The sequence below is a fragment of the Chenopodium album genome, chromosome 25 (assembly GCF_948465745.1).
Source record: "Chenopodium album chromosome 25, dcCheAlbu1.1, whole genome shotgun sequence".
NCBI classification, from domain to species: domain Eukaryota; kingdom Viridiplantae; phylum Streptophyta; class Magnoliopsida; order Caryophyllales; family Amaranthaceae; genus Chenopodium; species Chenopodium album.
Window position 1 is genome coordinate 21,794,582 of NC_137858.1, and position 16,646 is coordinate 21,811,227.

At 38.6% G+C, this 16,646-nt stretch overlaps 1 pseudogene; it reads left to right on the forward strand.

Annotated features, from left to right (window-relative positions):
* The first annotated feature begins 586 nt into the window (after positions 1-586).
* Positions 587-683, forward strand: LOC145615847 (small nucleolar RNA R71; annotated as a pseudogene).
* The last annotated feature ends 15,963 nt before the right edge of the window (positions 684-16,646 follow it).

The window sequence follows — 16,646 nt, forward strand, 5'->3', positions numbered from 1 at the left end:
ACCACCTCCTTGAGGGTGAGAATTCCTACCAAAGTTCTTAAGTCCTTCAAACCTTTGACCACCATTAGCATTAGACACAAAGTTCACATGTTCACATTCATTATTTCAACATCATCACATCCATCAACAAAAGCTTGTGAACACATGGAAGAATCAGGATCATAAGAACAACATAAATCACAAAATAGACAACCACTTGGCATGTTATTAGAAGTAGAAGGAGAAGAATTAGAGGTTTTACCTCTCCCTTTGGTTTGGGAGGGAAGACTCAAAGAATTCGTGGTCACACTCTCAAGCTTCGCTTTGATTGATGTCATCTCTTTCCCTAGATTTGAAATTTGGGATGACAAGTTGTTGATTGCGTTGAGATGATCCACGGAATAGACCGTTGAGCCACTCTTGCTAGTAGACTCTCTCTCTCTCTCCTTCTTGCCAATCTCTATAGTATCTCACAACATCCTCAATTATGTCAACCACTTCTTCTTCTTTCCTATTCATTATAGGACCACCGGCTCCTCCATCTAGGCATGACTTGCCTTGAGCACTCAAACCTCCATAGAAAATTTGGATCACTTGATAAGTAGGAATCCCATGATGTGGACATTCTCTTTGGTACTCCTTGTACCTCTCCCATGCTTCATAGAGATTCTCTTGCTTGAATCCTTGGATTAATGCCCTAGCCTCCGCCGTGTTCTTTTGTGGGTAAAAGCGAGCCAAGAAAGCTCTAGTAACATCATCCCATGTTATAAGCGAATTAGGCTTAACCTCAAAGGAAATTTAACGTATTCTCACTCTTGGCTCCACTAAATTGCCTCCATTCTATCAAAGTAATCATGGCCGGTCTTATCTCGAAATCGTTCGCCGGTGTTGTAGGTGGAGCAATCCTACTCTCAAACCTATAAGCACTGAAAATGCCCAACTCCTTCAAAGCTACCCTTGGATTCTCTCCCATTCCTCCTTCTTGCATCTCTTCCTCAAACTCTCCTTCACTTGAAGAATTATACTCCAAAGATCGATTTGCTATTCTTCTCCTTGAGAGTGTCCTATCGATTTCCAGGTCAAAAGGCACAATAAATCGATTACGAGCGCTATGCATGCAAAATCTCAAAAGAAATTGTTAGCAACACGGCTACAAGTGTAGCCTAAAAGAAAATCTTTTTGCATTTTTCAATAAGATAGAATAGACTCAACAACAATACACAATCACGACACCATTCCCCGGCAATGGCGCCATTTTGATCGATGGTGAAATGGTAGGTCGTTGGACTACCCTCCCCAACCGGCCAAACAAAATTTATAACACTCAACCAACCCCTATACAAGTATAGTAGCAAGTCAAGGGTCGAACCCAAAGGAATAGTGAGTGATGGTCTATTGTCTTTCGCTAAGCTATCCCGAAATCAAAGATGCTAAAACTAGAGCTAATCACAACAAATAAACTTGTAGAAATCAAAGATGATAAACATTAGGGCTAGGATCCACGTGCATTCATAATGGAGCTGGCTAATTGGGAGGTCAAATTGGCTAAGTCAAACAATGTGAGGGAAAATCAATCATGCAACCAAAAGAGCATATCAAGCTATTCTCCTAGATTTTTAACTAGCGTCAACTACGATAAACTCTAGCTAGGAAACATCACAAGACACCTCAATAGTGTAAATGCAAGCCACAAATCAATGGTCCGTATCAATGTGAACTTACAATGCAATCTAGTGCAACAATCAAAGTTGGCCAATCTTCAATTAATCACACACATGCACATGATTCATCAACCAAGTTTAATCACATTATCAACTCCATCAATTATCCCCAATTAACACTAATCCATTACTCATACATGCTTCACCATTACCTTAGCAAGTAAACTACTCACTAATCATGGTAATTAAGATCAAAACACAACTAATCAACAATTTCATCATGATCATATTAAGAAATCTAAAATCAATACAAAAATCAATTAAACTTCAATCAATCAACATTCATATGAAAAACAAATGAAATCAACTAAAATCAAACTTATATTGAAATCAAAGATGAGTAAACCTTACAAAACTTGATCAAAGATCAATTGGAATGAAGAAATCTTGAATCATCAACAATACACCATGAATTTCTCTCTCTTCAAACTTGAGTTTCTCTCTCTACAAAATATGATCAAAAGTTCTAATTCTCTCTCTAATTACCTCTCTAATTATCCTCTAATGATTTTCACTCTAAAAATAGAAAGGAACTACTTTATATAAAAGGGAAAAGTCGGGTAGATCGTCCAAAAATAGACCCATGGGGATGCTTCCGCACCAAGGGAAGAAGAGGGCGCACGGTGCAGGGTACGGGCACAAACCCAGGGGGGTGCGCCCGCACGCGCCACTGGTGCGGCTGCACGCGCCTCTGGTGCGCCCGCACCTAGGTGGGTATCCTCCTCCCCTTCTTCGATCTTGATCAACCTTGTGCGCACGACTTGGTGATGGTGATGAATATCAAAGTATACAGCAAGGATATGAGCATTTTGGTGGGTTTTTGGCATAGATGATGCCCCCACCGCATGCGTGCACCGATCTCTAGACTTGCCCTTCGAGTTCCTCCAAGCTTGAAGCTCAAAATGCTAGCACAAGGCATCCAATGTGATGATAAATGTTGAAGGGAAGCTCGGAAATCTTTGGATGCTCGATCATAACCTAAAAACAAACGAAAACAAACAAATAATAGAGAAAAACAACGAATAAACAAGGAAATGCACAAAATAAAGAAACTAACTACGAAAAGCACAAAGTAAAGAAATAAAGAGCAAAACTAAGGAAAACTAAGGAAAAAAGCTACCAAATGAAATGAAAATCATCCTAAAAGAGATCAAATGAGTACCATAAATGTCACTCATCAGTATATTGCACGCTCGACTTTTTCTACCTCTTGTGCTAACATGGCTCCTGTGGCTGGTTATGTGACTGTGATGTATAGCCTAAGAGGTAGTTTAGGTACTGGTGGACTTCTGAGATAATCTTTGATTTTCTCAAAGGCCTTTTAGCATTGATCGTCCCATTCATGTTTTTCTTCTTTTTTCAAATTTTTTAATTATTGGCTCACAAGTCATAGTCAATTTGTTGATAAACCGACTAATGTATTGTAGTTTGCCAAGGAACCCCCTAATTTCTTTTTCTAGTTTAAGGGGGAGGCATATCAACGATTTCCTTTATTTTAGAGGGATCGATCTCAATACCACGTGTGCTTACTACGTATCCGAGCAACTTGCCAGAAGTTACTCCGAAGGCGCATTTTTGTGGATTCAATAGCATTTTATATTCTTTTATGCGAGCAAAGAATTTGCGTAAAGCTTTTATGTGTCCCATTCTATCTTTAGACTTTACAATCATATCATCCACATACACTTCTATTTGTTTATGCATCATATAATGTAAGAGAGTCGTAGCCGTTCTTTGGTACGTAGCTCCTGCATTTTTTAAACCCAATGGCATGACTATGTAGCAATATGTACCCCAAGGGGTGATAAAGCATGTCTTTTCTTTATATTCTTTTGCCATTACAATTTGGTTGTAACCTGTGTATCCATCCATAAAGGATAACATGGCATGTTCAGCCGTGTTATCTACCAATATATCAATATGAGTTAGAGGAAAGTCGTCTTTAGGGCTAGCCTTATTACGGTCCCTAAAGTCGACACACATGCAAATTTGTCCATCCTTTTTAGGGATTGGGACGATGTTTGCTACCCATTCTTGGTAATTTCATACGCGAATGAAACCTGTGTCTAATTGCTTTTGTACTTCTTTTATTTTCAGAGCGACATCAAGTTGCACTCATCGAAGTTTTTGTTTTACTAGTTTAGAGGTAGGGTTCAAGGGAATGGTATGTTCTGTAATTTCCCTATCTATTCCAAGCATGTCCTTGTATGACCAAGCGAACACGTCTTCGAATTCTATGAGCGTCGATATGAGGATCGATCGCTCTTCTGGATTTAAAGTTAAGCCAATTTTGACTTCCCTTTTATTTTCATTAGTTCCTATATTGACTGTTTCACTTTCTTCAATTATAGGGTTCTTTTGTTCTCGTTCATTCATTAATTCAACCAATTTATTAATATTATCATCTTCATTAGATTGATTTTTATAGCATTCAAAAGATTCGAGAGATCAAAGGCATATACTCGGAAATAGAGCTTATATAATTGAATTCAAAAGAGAGTACATCAAGAGAAGAATCCTTTTTGGGATCTTCGTCCTTAGAACTAGAAAATAAAGATTCAATAATGGCCACAAGGCTCAATCTTTCAGCTTCGTTAAAGTCTATACTAAACTCGTCGTCTGATTCTTCAAACATCTTCCCTTCGCCTGTGACGATTGCCAGCGTCACCTTTATGATTGGTCCATTTGAAAGACTTTCTCCACCCATGCTCAAAGGTTTCATTAAAAGGGGTGATCAACGAGGTTGGGTCAAAAGGTTCATCTTGGATGGCATTCTATTTATTCATTGTAGCAACATGGTTTTGCTCTAGTCCAAATGGCAAGTTGAATGCTTGCCTATCATAGCACCCCGGGGTTCGGTATTTTGATTTGACGATTTCAAAATCGTCATTCAAGAAATAGCAACCGTGAAATATTTCAAATCCAGGCTTCTTGATTCCTTCCGGAACTAATGGTTCTGGAAAGTCATAGCCCGGGTAATCTTCTCCCTCCCTAGTGAATTGTCCATTAAGGGTTTGTTAGTAGGATGGGAGCAAAGCGATAATTATCCCTTTCTTATTGTTGTCTCTATGATCGATGGTGAAATGGTAGGTCGCTGGGCTACCTTCCCCAAACGGTCAAACAAAATTTATACGCTCAACTAACCCGTATACAAGTATTGTAGCAAGTCAAGGGTCGAACCTAAAGGAATAGTGATTGAGAGTCTATTGTCTTGCGCTAAGCTATTCCGAAGTCTAAAGCGGGGTTGTAAGCTAGAAATAGAGCTAATGACACAAATAAACTTGTAGAAAATCAAAGATGATAAACACTAGGGCTAGGATCAACATGCATTCGTAATGGAGATGGCTAATTGGGAGGTCAAATCAACTAAGTTAATCAATGTGAGGGAAGATCAATCATGCAACCAAAAGAGCATATCAAGCTATTCTCCAAGAGGTCTAACTAGCGTCAACTACGATAAACTCTAGCTAGGAAACATCACAAGACACCTCAATCGTGTAAATGCAAGCCACAAATCAATGGTTTGTATCAATGTGAACTTACAATGCAATCTAGTGCAATAATCAAAGTTGGCCAATCTTCAATTAATCACACACATGCACATAATTCATCAACCAAGTTTAATCACATCATCAACTCCATTAATTATCCCCAATTAACACTAATTCATTAATCATACATGCTTCACCATTACCCTAGCAAGTAAATTACTCACTAATCATAGTAATTAAGATCAAAACACAACTAATCAACAATTTCATCATCATCATATTAGAAATCTAAAATCAATACAAAATTCAATGAAACTTCAATCAAACTTCAATCAAACATCAAACAATTAACAATACACCATGAATTTCTCTCTCTTCAAACTAGAGGTTCTCTCATTACAAAATATGATCAAAGCTCTAATTCTCTCTCTAAAAATCTATGAATGAAAATCTAATGAAGAGCTAATGAAGTCTACTACCTAAAAAAGGAAGGAAACTACTATGTATATAAATTAGAAGTCGGTTATGACGTCCAAAAATAGACCCACGCCGGTGCGGCCGCACATAGGGGAGAAGAGGAGGCGCACGAGCACAACCCAGCAGGGTGCGGCCGCACGCGCCACTTGTGCAACTGCACGCGCCCCCTGTGCGCCGCACCTAGGAGGGTCTTCCTTCCCCTTCTTCGACCTTGATCATCCTAGTGCACACAACTTGGTGATGTGATGAACATCAAAGTAGGCAGCAAGTATATGTGCATTTTGGTGGGTTTGAGGGATAGATGATGCCCCCACCGCGTGCGTGCACCGGTCTTGAAACTTGCTCTTCGAGTTCCTCTAGACTTGAAGCTCAAAATGCTAGCACAAAGCATCAAATGCAATGATAAAATGTTGGAGGGAAGCACGGAAATCTTTGGATGATCGATCATAACCTAAAAACAAATGAAAACAAACAAGTAATAGAGAAAAACAACGAATAAACAAGAAATTGCACAAAATAAAGAAACTAACTACGAAAAGCACAAATTAAAGAAATAAAGAGCAAAAATAAGGAAAACTAAGGAAAAGAGATCAAATGAGTGCCATAAATGTCACTCATCACTCTACGTGCTTTGTTTTTAGCATCGTGAGACTCTAGTTCCTCTTTGGTTGGTTTGTATCCCAATCCAAAAGAGAAGCTTTTCTTTGGGATAGGAAGTAAGAGAGATTTCTTCACTCTTTATTCCCAAAGGCATCCCAGGAAAGTAACTACTCTTAAATAAGATGTTGTTTACTATTTAGGTGGAATATGGATCAAGCTTGAATGGTTCTTCAAGGCTTTCTTCCATTTCGATTGTACATATTGGCTCCGTGGCAAATCCCCACTTGTCCTCTTCATCATTGTCATGGTTTATTTTTAAAAGTGATTGGTCATTAATAGCTACTTTGAGAGGAGAAGCATGTATAGTCGTAGAAAGCCCTTGATAGTTCAACCTAATCATTTGATGAAGTGAGAATGGTATTGCGCCAAGTGCATGTATTCAAGGACGTCCATGTAGAAGGTTTAATGTAGGTTTAATGTCCATGACATGGAATTCAACCATCTTTTGAATTAGGCCTATGGTAATTGGTAGCTTAACAGTTTCACACACTAATCTCCTCGAGTTGTCATAGGCCCTAATGCTTTGTGTTGTTGATTGAAAATCTTTTTCTGGATTAAGGCCTAAGTATTTTGCAGTTCGCAATGGGCATACATTTACAGCTGACCCATTGTCTACCAAAGTAAGAGGGATATTGTATCCCTTGCACCCCACAGTTAAGTATAATGCATTGTTGTGGGTAGTGTCTTTTGAAGGCAAATCATCATTAGTATTGACTGGTCGGATTTTCGCTAGTAAGAATGCTAATGAGATCTTGAGGAGTTGTGTCTATACTTACAGAAAAAGTCGTTAAAGCATTCATAAGAGAATTCCTATGTTCTTTAGAACTACATAGGAGTTCCCAAATGCTAACATTCGCCTTGGATTGGCGAAGTTATTTGACCAATGGATTTTCCACCTCAAGATGTTCCATGACTTGTGCTTGATGCCATTGTTCATCCAAGGAGAGATTTGATAAGTCTTGTGACTTCCCCAAGAAATGATCCTAATCAAGCGCTCCATTTGTCTCACTTTGTAAACAAGATGGAGGTGGGACGGCGGCATACTTAGAGACGTATAAGTCTTGAAAGTTGTCATCCCATAGCCCACACACTTGATTAGTTTTCCCCTATGAGTGTTGTGGTAAGAGGTTTTCCTATAGGTGTGGGGTAGTCAAAAAGATTGAACATATCACTTCCCATATGGTCCTCATCAATGTGAAATGCCCCTAATGGGGATACATTGTTATTAGGTTTAGGCGTGGAAATTTCCCATCGTCTACTAGATCTTGCACTTTGTTCTTTAGGACGTAGCAACGTTCGGTGTCATACCCAACACCTCTATGATAAGCACTATAAGCATTACCATCCCATTGAGCGCACCTTCTTTCTGGTGGAGTGGGTGGTATTGGTTCTGTTGGTGCAAGTAGACCTTTTTCGCTCAACTTTTCTAATAATTCTTTGTAGCTCACAGGAAATGGTGTAAATTTTCTTTCTTTTGTCCATCTCCTTCGAGGGTCATTACTGTTATATTGATTCGTATTATTATATTGCGTTGAAGTCGCAAATACATCAATAGAGGACGAGGTATTATCATTCCCTTTTTTGTAGTTATTCTTAGGTTGATGATGATAAGGTTTGTTTGCTTTTTCTTAGCAAGATCACCTTCAATCCTAGTAGCCACTGAATAGAACTTTTTAAAAGTGTCTAAACCAAGGTAACGTAGATGCTTGTTGTACTTTTCATGACAATTGTCAATGAATTTTTGTACTAACTCGAGTTCAGGTGGCCTTTGGGCAAGGTGAGCCGCCTTTTCTCGCCATCTACCATAGAAAGCAAGGAAACCTTCATCGTCACCTTGCTTAACCATTTTTAGTTCACGTAGAGTTGATTTGAACTCTACGTTACTCTCATATTGGGTAATGAAAGCCGAAACTACATCTTTCCATGTTGCTTTGAATTTTGGATCTAGCCCATAGTACCACTCTCTCGCGGTTGGGTCTAGAGATAAAGGGAAAGTCAAAGCATAAAGCTTAGGATCAACTCCATTTGATGCCATGGTGCCAGTAAAACACATTAAATGGTTTTGTGGATTATTAGTCACCTTAAATATTGGCAAGTCCGTAGCTACGAACTTTTCCGGCAAAGCAAGTCCTGCTGGAGGAGCAAAATTTTCTGCGTCGAAGTACTTGTTCCCCATTGTATAACGAAGAACTAGCTTCTCCAACGACTTTTCTTTGATGGACAATTGTTCCATCTTTTGTTGCAAGGATAATGTTTTGGCATTTTTCTTTTTAGCCTTTTTGAGTTTCTTAATTCTTCTCTCCTCGTCTTCTTGAGCCTTAACTTCTCTCAAACGAAAAATCTTTTCTTGAAATTCTCCAAAGGTTAACATTGTTGTTGGACTAGAACTAGTTGTCGAGGGAAGATGGTTTAAATGGGGTATATTGTTTAATGGTAAACGTAGATTGCGAGTGCCCGGGAGTCTTGGTTCCCAAGTTTGAAAACCGGTCCTAAAAGAAGTACGAAAGATATGTAAATCGATACACTTGTTTAGAAGACAAAAGAAGAGAAAAGGACACAAGATATATTTAAACGGATAACATCACCCTTAAACAATTCTTCAATGAAGATATTGTTTGAACGAGCTAATTTTTTTTTTGAAAAATCAAATTGACTCGTAACAGTGGGTGTGCGCACTAGGCTACGCGCGGCTGGCGCTCGCATCCAAATCACTTGCGTTGGTCGGGGTCGCGCAACTCAATGAGTTGCGCGTGCCACCTGCTCTTAATTTTTTTTTTTTAATTCGAGTGTTTATTTTATTTGTCATCATATTTTTTCCGACTTTTTTTTTATGTTACCCTTCCAACATGACTCAAAATTACGAACAGACAATTTCGTAATTGGGAACCTAGACCAAACTAAAAAAAAAGAGGAAAAAGACTATCCCAACACGTCTCATATAGTCACGAAATCACATAAGCATACCATAATCCAAGATTCACACAATGCTATTCTAAGGTCAAAGGCTTGTGTGTCCAAAGGTACCATATATTAAGAAACGATGCATAAATCAATCACTCAACGTGTTGACTCATGACATCGCTCTCCCAACATTTTGTTGGCGATATGGGTGGGATGATTGTTATTGATTTCGAGATAGAAGCCTAGTGTTGGCAACCCCTAATCAATGAGCCAATCCCCAAAGGTTAAAGTGTTCTATGACTATACATGATGTAATGTTGCTTGTTTGGTTTTTACTTTTGTGCAAAAGGAAGATATTATGCATTCAAGTCTCGCTCTCTAACTAGAGATTATCCAAGTTAATTCCCATTACAACCCATAAGCAACCTAGTGTTGGAAACGTTGGACTATAACTAAGAACTAATCTTGTAACCTCTAAGTCCCCAGCGAAGTCGCCACTGTAAGGAGGGTGCTCCCATCGTAGGGAATCCTTCTCCTTAGATGCCCATGGCCCTTTAAAATCCTAGGACATTACACTTGTTAGGGTGTATTAGGATTTGAATTCCTTACTGTTTGGGGGACCTTGAATTAGAATTGATTCTATAATCATGCTTTTTTGTAAGAAACAAGTAAGGGTCGCCAATGATTTTAAGGAAAACTCATAAACCTCGTTCATGCCTTTCTCCCATGTGGAGTTCATGGGATAATTAGCACGAATTGTAAGTTTACCCATGCCAAAATTGGTCTACATAGATCAGAAATGAGTTTGGGAGCGAGGGTACTAAAATAACGTTCCTTTTAGAGGGGAATCACTATCCTAGTCCTAGTGCGGCCTCTACTAGCTCTTCCTTTTTCACAATTTCTTCACCAAACAATATACGCAACGTGATACTTAAAACTAAGTGAGTTAATTTTATTTACATACATCAATCACGTAGGAATTACATTGCAAAGTCGTTATTCTTTATTTAATTCAAACTCATGAAAGAAGCAAAAATAAACAAGATTCGCCTTGGCTTAAGTGATCAATCAATCAATCAATTAATTATTCAATTCTAATATTATTTAACGCAAGATACTATGTGGAATTGATTAATTAAGAAATCTTTTTAATTGAACAAATAACACTAGTTGAATTAAAGTGCCTTTAAACAAGAAAATAAAGATGATTTATCTAAGTGCTCGGGATTTTACCACTTCTCTTAGCTAGATCTCCGTTTAGAACACTTATGGACTGCTTCTTCTTTGGGAACCTCCACCGTAGTAACCAAAATATCAAAGGGGTGAGTGTTTAGGACAAGAGGGTTTTGTAGCATAAGTTCATAAGATTTCTGCAAGAGTTTTAGGTTAATTTCTGTGTGTTTTAAGCCTCGGATTAAACCTCTAATTATAGGGAATGAGTACGATTAGGGTTTTAAGCATTCTGCCGCAGCAGGTGTCGTGTGCATCTGGATGAGTTGCGCGCGGCATCCTAACACAAGTTATTTGGTTGCGTTGCTATGGGCAGCGAAACTAATTGTCTTGCGTGCGGCTTCATGGTAAGATTCAATTTTACATTTGTATGAAATTCTGAATCTTCCGCGAGCGCATCAGTAGTTGCGCATCGATTTTACATTAGTTGCGCGCGCCAGACCAGCGCGACTTATTGAGATGCGCGTGGCTTTTTCCGCGGCAGCATTAAATTTAACCTAGGCGCCTCTAAATCCGTCATTATTGGGTTTTAAGGACGAGCTTAAACCTAATTATGATCAGGCTTAGTTAATTGGACCTTGTTGACATTTGTTTTTGGGTTAGGCTAGTCTTTTTGAGTCTTTGCTGTTTAATCTGTCATCCATAAGTATTCTTTTTTTTGATCCAACACGAAGATGGTTTTATTTATCGTCATTACACTTCCTGTCGGGACAGGAGGCCAAAAGTAGATGTCTAAAATTATAATTATTAAATATTAATTATTTTTTATTATTATTAAATATTAATTATTATTATTAAAATAATTCAATATTAATTATTATTTTTAAGTAGAGTAGGGTAGAGAAGGGCATAGCAGAGGAGAGTAGATTGAAGCAGAGCAGAGCAGGACTTAGTAGAGTAGAGTTAGACTCAGCAGAGTAGACTTGGACTCAGCAGAGCAGAGCAGAGTAGCTCTAAAGAACGAGGCCCATATTATGTATGGATTTGGCTATGAGACTACGATTCTCAACCTTAAAATGATCACTCTTGTCTCAAGTAAACATCACTCGATCTAATCTAGATGTTTTAATATCTTGCCAAATCGACTCTATACTTCACTGAACTTTTGATTTATATACTCAAGATTCTACATTATTTCACATTTGATAAATATAGCCATGCTCATCTTTCATATTCTTGTAAAAAACTTCAAGAAATAAAATCATCAAGATGCGGAGGCTGGCTTTGAAAGCTGCCTCATAGCAGCCAAAATAATTATCGGCATGGTCAAGGTTATTCTCCCAAACAACTGTGGCATCTAAAGGCGACATGATTATTTTCCACCTATCTCCTAAGGGGCGCTTGTCTAAATTGGATGGTAAGCCTGTCTCTAGGGCAACCTAATCCCTGGCTGACATATAGGTCTCACAGACGGTTGGATTTGCGAAAGAGTAGGGGTGGACCAAACACCCAGAGACGGAACCCCAATCCTCGACTCAGCCGATCTGCCGTACTTGGAGAATGGCTGACTACCTTCCAAGGTTGTGCCGTGTGTGTTGTTGGTGAATCCATTTATTCAATGCAATATACACAAACGGTAAAAAGGATGAAAAAGCTGAGAAGGGGAAAGGCGGTTACCATGATGAGATTTATGGAAAAAGATGTCAAACATTGACCGGCTGTACCAAACGGACAGAGCACACGATGTTTTTCTTCATAGAATCTCAGGTGGTTATCATAGTCTCTCTCTCTAGAAATTCTTTCTCCCTTTATAGAAATTATAAAATGGTTCAAAGATGAGGGAGGGGGAGGGGTAAAATGTTTTTTAAAGGGGGTAAACCGGGGGTACCCTTGTATAATATTTTCCCCCCAAAGGTGAACAGTTAAAAATTGTTCACCAACGATAGCATGTCAAGTGTCACAGGCGCCACGTGGCATGCCGCGTGACCCTTGTGAGGGGCAAATGATTTGGGTAAGAATACTCATGATACGTGGCCCTATTAGAAGGTGACACGTGTCACCAATGGAGAGTTCCATAAAGGACCAATCACCAATTGACACGTGGCACTCCCTATTAATAGGGGAAAAAGACGGCCTTCAGGGCCCAATTCCTGAAATAGCCGTAAAACGGCGTATCCCACCAAATCTAGGTACGAATGAATTAGGTAAGGGCACATTTACCAATGACCCTATAAATAGTGAGATTTCCCCATTTTCGGGGCACATTCATTTATTACATACAATCAATTCTCTCGAAAACAGGGGAAACTCCGGATCTCGGTCCGAGAAGATCAACTTTTACTTTCCGCACTTTTTACATCACTTTATACACTTTCCAACTTAATCGTCAGAGGCGAAACTCCGAGCATCCAGAGCTTCTGTTGTCTTGCAGGTACAGCCGACGAGAGTTCAGTCTTGGTGACGTAACTCTCCTGAGGGACACAAAAAACCCCGAAACACCTTCGTTTTCAAATCTCGTTACACAAAAGTTGCAATCTATTTGCAATAATACCATGTTATGTATGTTCCCATACATATCTAACCTCCATTACTGCTTCCTCCCTTGAAATGCCTCCCGTAAAACAGAGAGAGATAGGAAGAAAGAGGTCCGTAGTATTGTAAATATAGAAGAAATCTATAGCAATAATATAAAGAAATAACAAGTAAGATAAAAAATTTGATCTCACAAAACAAAGGAACAAATGGTATGTTGTGATGCAAATCACTGACTTGAAAACGAAATTCCGGCGCAACCACGGTGCTAAATTGTATTCGTCGGCACGTTCCCTATGGTTAACACACCACTTCCACACAAAGGCACTTTTGGGTGGAAGGTTAGAGTCAAGTATTTTATGCCCAAAGAGAGGTGTGTTTAAGCTATTGTGTTTGATTGTATTTTTTCAAGTGTATGAAATAAGAAAAACATCCTCTAATTTATAATAGAGATTGAGGTAGATGAAAAGATCATAGAGGAATATTCTTGAACAAGGAGAATAAAATCAAAATTACTATGGTGATTAAAACACCATAATCAACCTCTTAAATGACCAATTCATAAAATTAAACAAGAAGAGGAATCCAAGGAAGTCCGTTAGAGTCCAACAAACTGATTCACGCCCGATCGGGCAAACTTCCAGCCAATTTTCAAGTTCTTCTCGGGCCCGATCAGGCGAGGATCACCCGATTGGGCGGCGGAACTCCAATTTTTACGATTCTTCTCGCGCCTAGTCGGGCGAAGCTCCGCCCGATCGGGCGACCAATTCAAACCCTTTGAATTCCCTTTCTTTATTTCCAACAATACATCACTTAAGGAAGGGAAGAAAAGCCAACAAACGATAAGGATGAGCAACATTTTGGGCATAAGAGGAGATCAATACATAACACTATGATATTACATAAGTAATTTGAAATCTAGTGCTTAGAAACATGAGGCAATGAATTACAAGTATAAGGGTTGACAAACCTTAAAACCCTTAGACCCTTAATCAAAGAGTGGACGGACCTTGAAACTCAGATTTAATCCAAGACCCCCACATTACACACATTACTCCAAAATATATTTGAACTCCACGAAGAGATGTACTTATTTATAGCCAAGCACATTCACCTTAGGTCTAATGGAAGCTCTAGCAAACCGGCCAAGGTTTACATATAAGGGTTGACAAACCTTAAAACCCTTAGACCCTTAAGAGTGCGTCTCAATAGCACAAGGACCCATTAAGTGTTCAACAACTCAACCTCACAAAAAAAACAAACATTACAAACAACATCACCATAGGAATTAGGACAAATGTAATGTATCATATGGCTTAAGTCCAATTCCCCTTGATGATTCATCAACTTGCTTTCTTGCTAATCCTTTCGTCAAAGGATCCGCCAAGTTCTTTTAGGACCTCACATAGTCCAAAGCAATCACTCCATTTTTGAGAAATTGCCCCAACACTTTGTGTCTCATACAAATATGTCTCTTTTTGCCATTGTAGTTGCTTTTGTTTGCCACTCTAATTGCATCTTCAGTATCATAATGTATAGACACCAGTGATGAACTCTTCCCCCAAACTGGAATGTCGGCTAGGAGGTTCCTAAGCCATTTTGCTTCATGACCAGCCAACTCAAGAGCAATAAGTTCAGATTCCATGGTGGAGCGAGCTAACATAGTTGTTTTGAGTACTAGTAGAAGAAATTTCATCAATATCGGCTACCCAAAATGCATCACAATAGCCTTCCAAAACATTTGGAAAGCAATTAAAATGCAAACATACATCCATAGTACCTTTGAGATACCTTATTAACCGACGAAGTGCAATCCAATGATATTTATTTGGATTGTGAGTATATCTACTAAGTCTACTTACCGCATAAGCAATATCCAGTCGTGTGCAATTCATTAGAAAATCACACTACCAATTACATTTGCATAGAGCTCTTGAGATTCACTTGGACCCTTGTGTTTCTGAAGCTTTAAGTTGGGATTTGTAGGCGTCGTTTGAAGTGCGCCTACGTTAAAGCATGTTGTTAATATGCTTGGCACTCATAGGAAGTGGGAATTGATATATACGATTAGGGACAACGATTAGGGACAAAGCAAAGTAGGGAGCCGCCAACAAGTTTTTAAGGACTTTTAAACCGTTCACGGATCATATAAGGCAACGACGAATAAGGGACAACGATAGGCAACAACGATTTACCAGTGAAGGTTACACCCCATTCATAATCCATGAGATTACTAACTCCATATGGTTCAAAACAACGAAAGGAGGATCGGGGATGATGGTACGAATTGAGTCATGAAGTCACATTCGCTCGTATTGGCCTCTACTCGATTCTTATTATGAAAAGTATTCCCGTGACCTCAAAGGCATACAAACAAAATATTCAATTTGCTCCAAACTATTATTATGCTAAATTGGTTGAAAATAAATGCACACGTTATTCTAAAATATTTGTGACCACTTTGATTTAATAATAAGAATAAAGGAACCTAAACCGTTTATCCAAATTATCTTATTAAGCGTGATTTTCAATTACATATTCCCTTTAAACATGCAATATGGTGATCATAAATAATAATAGAATAAACATTAATATTGGAAGAAATTTAACAATAAATCCAACAATATAAAATCGTTAGAAAAATAATAGAAATAAAAGGAACATGATTCCTTACTTTGATTTGTTTGCTTGCTACTATAAAAATAATAAACGCGTTAGTAACTTCAAGGAGAATTAATAAAACAATAAATAAAATAAAATTAAACTAAATTAAAATATAATTGATTTGGGGCCAAACCCTCAAACAATTCTACCTTTCACGCCGTGGTTTAAGGATAGAACCTCGGGTAAAGTACGGACTCCTTGGAGTGCTTAAGGAAGGTATTTTGAGAGAGAAGGGTAGGCTAGTGTTTAGGCTAAAGCATAGAAGAGAAAATGAGAGAGCTGATTGATTACCCGTACATCAGAAATGAGGGGGTATTAATAAAAAAAAAGTGCTAAGGGAACACACGGAATCCTAACATGATAAAAACCCTAAAAAAGTATCCCGCGACACGGCAAACTGTACCGTGACACGGGAAGTTCCACCGTCAGACGGGAACCATTCCCGTGACATAGTGCAGTTTTTGAGTGACGTGGGAAGTTTTTAGCAAACGGGGAAGAAGACGCGTTAAGGGTTTACGCGGAAAGGACACGGAAATTCCCGTGTCATAGCAAGTTTCCCGTGTCACGGGAATTCCCACCGTCAGACGGAAATGATTCCCGTGACACGGTGGAATTCTGCCGTGGCGCGGGAATTTTCAGTCCTCTTTTCCGTCTAAATACATTTTTTAACCCTAATTTCATTCAGCATTTTAAGTGCCGATTGATAATTTCGGGCCTTTTCTAATTTATTATTATTTGGGCTAAAATAAGAAAATAAGTAAAAAGAAATAAATAAACGGTTTGGGCCAAAAATAAATAATAAAAGAATAAAATAAGAAAGAGGTTTGGGCTGAAATTAAAACTATGCTTTGACCAAACATCAAGCCTGATTTATGGACTATTCAAAAATTGAATTTAATTAAATATGATTTTTTAAGCACTCTCGGGATTAAATACTGAACCCGACCAATAGTGGCGGTGAAAGGTTGTTCATCATCATGTTTGGTTTTGAGGAGACATTTTTAGGTGTCTACAGGATCATATGGAATATTGATAGGTGCAACATCAAAAG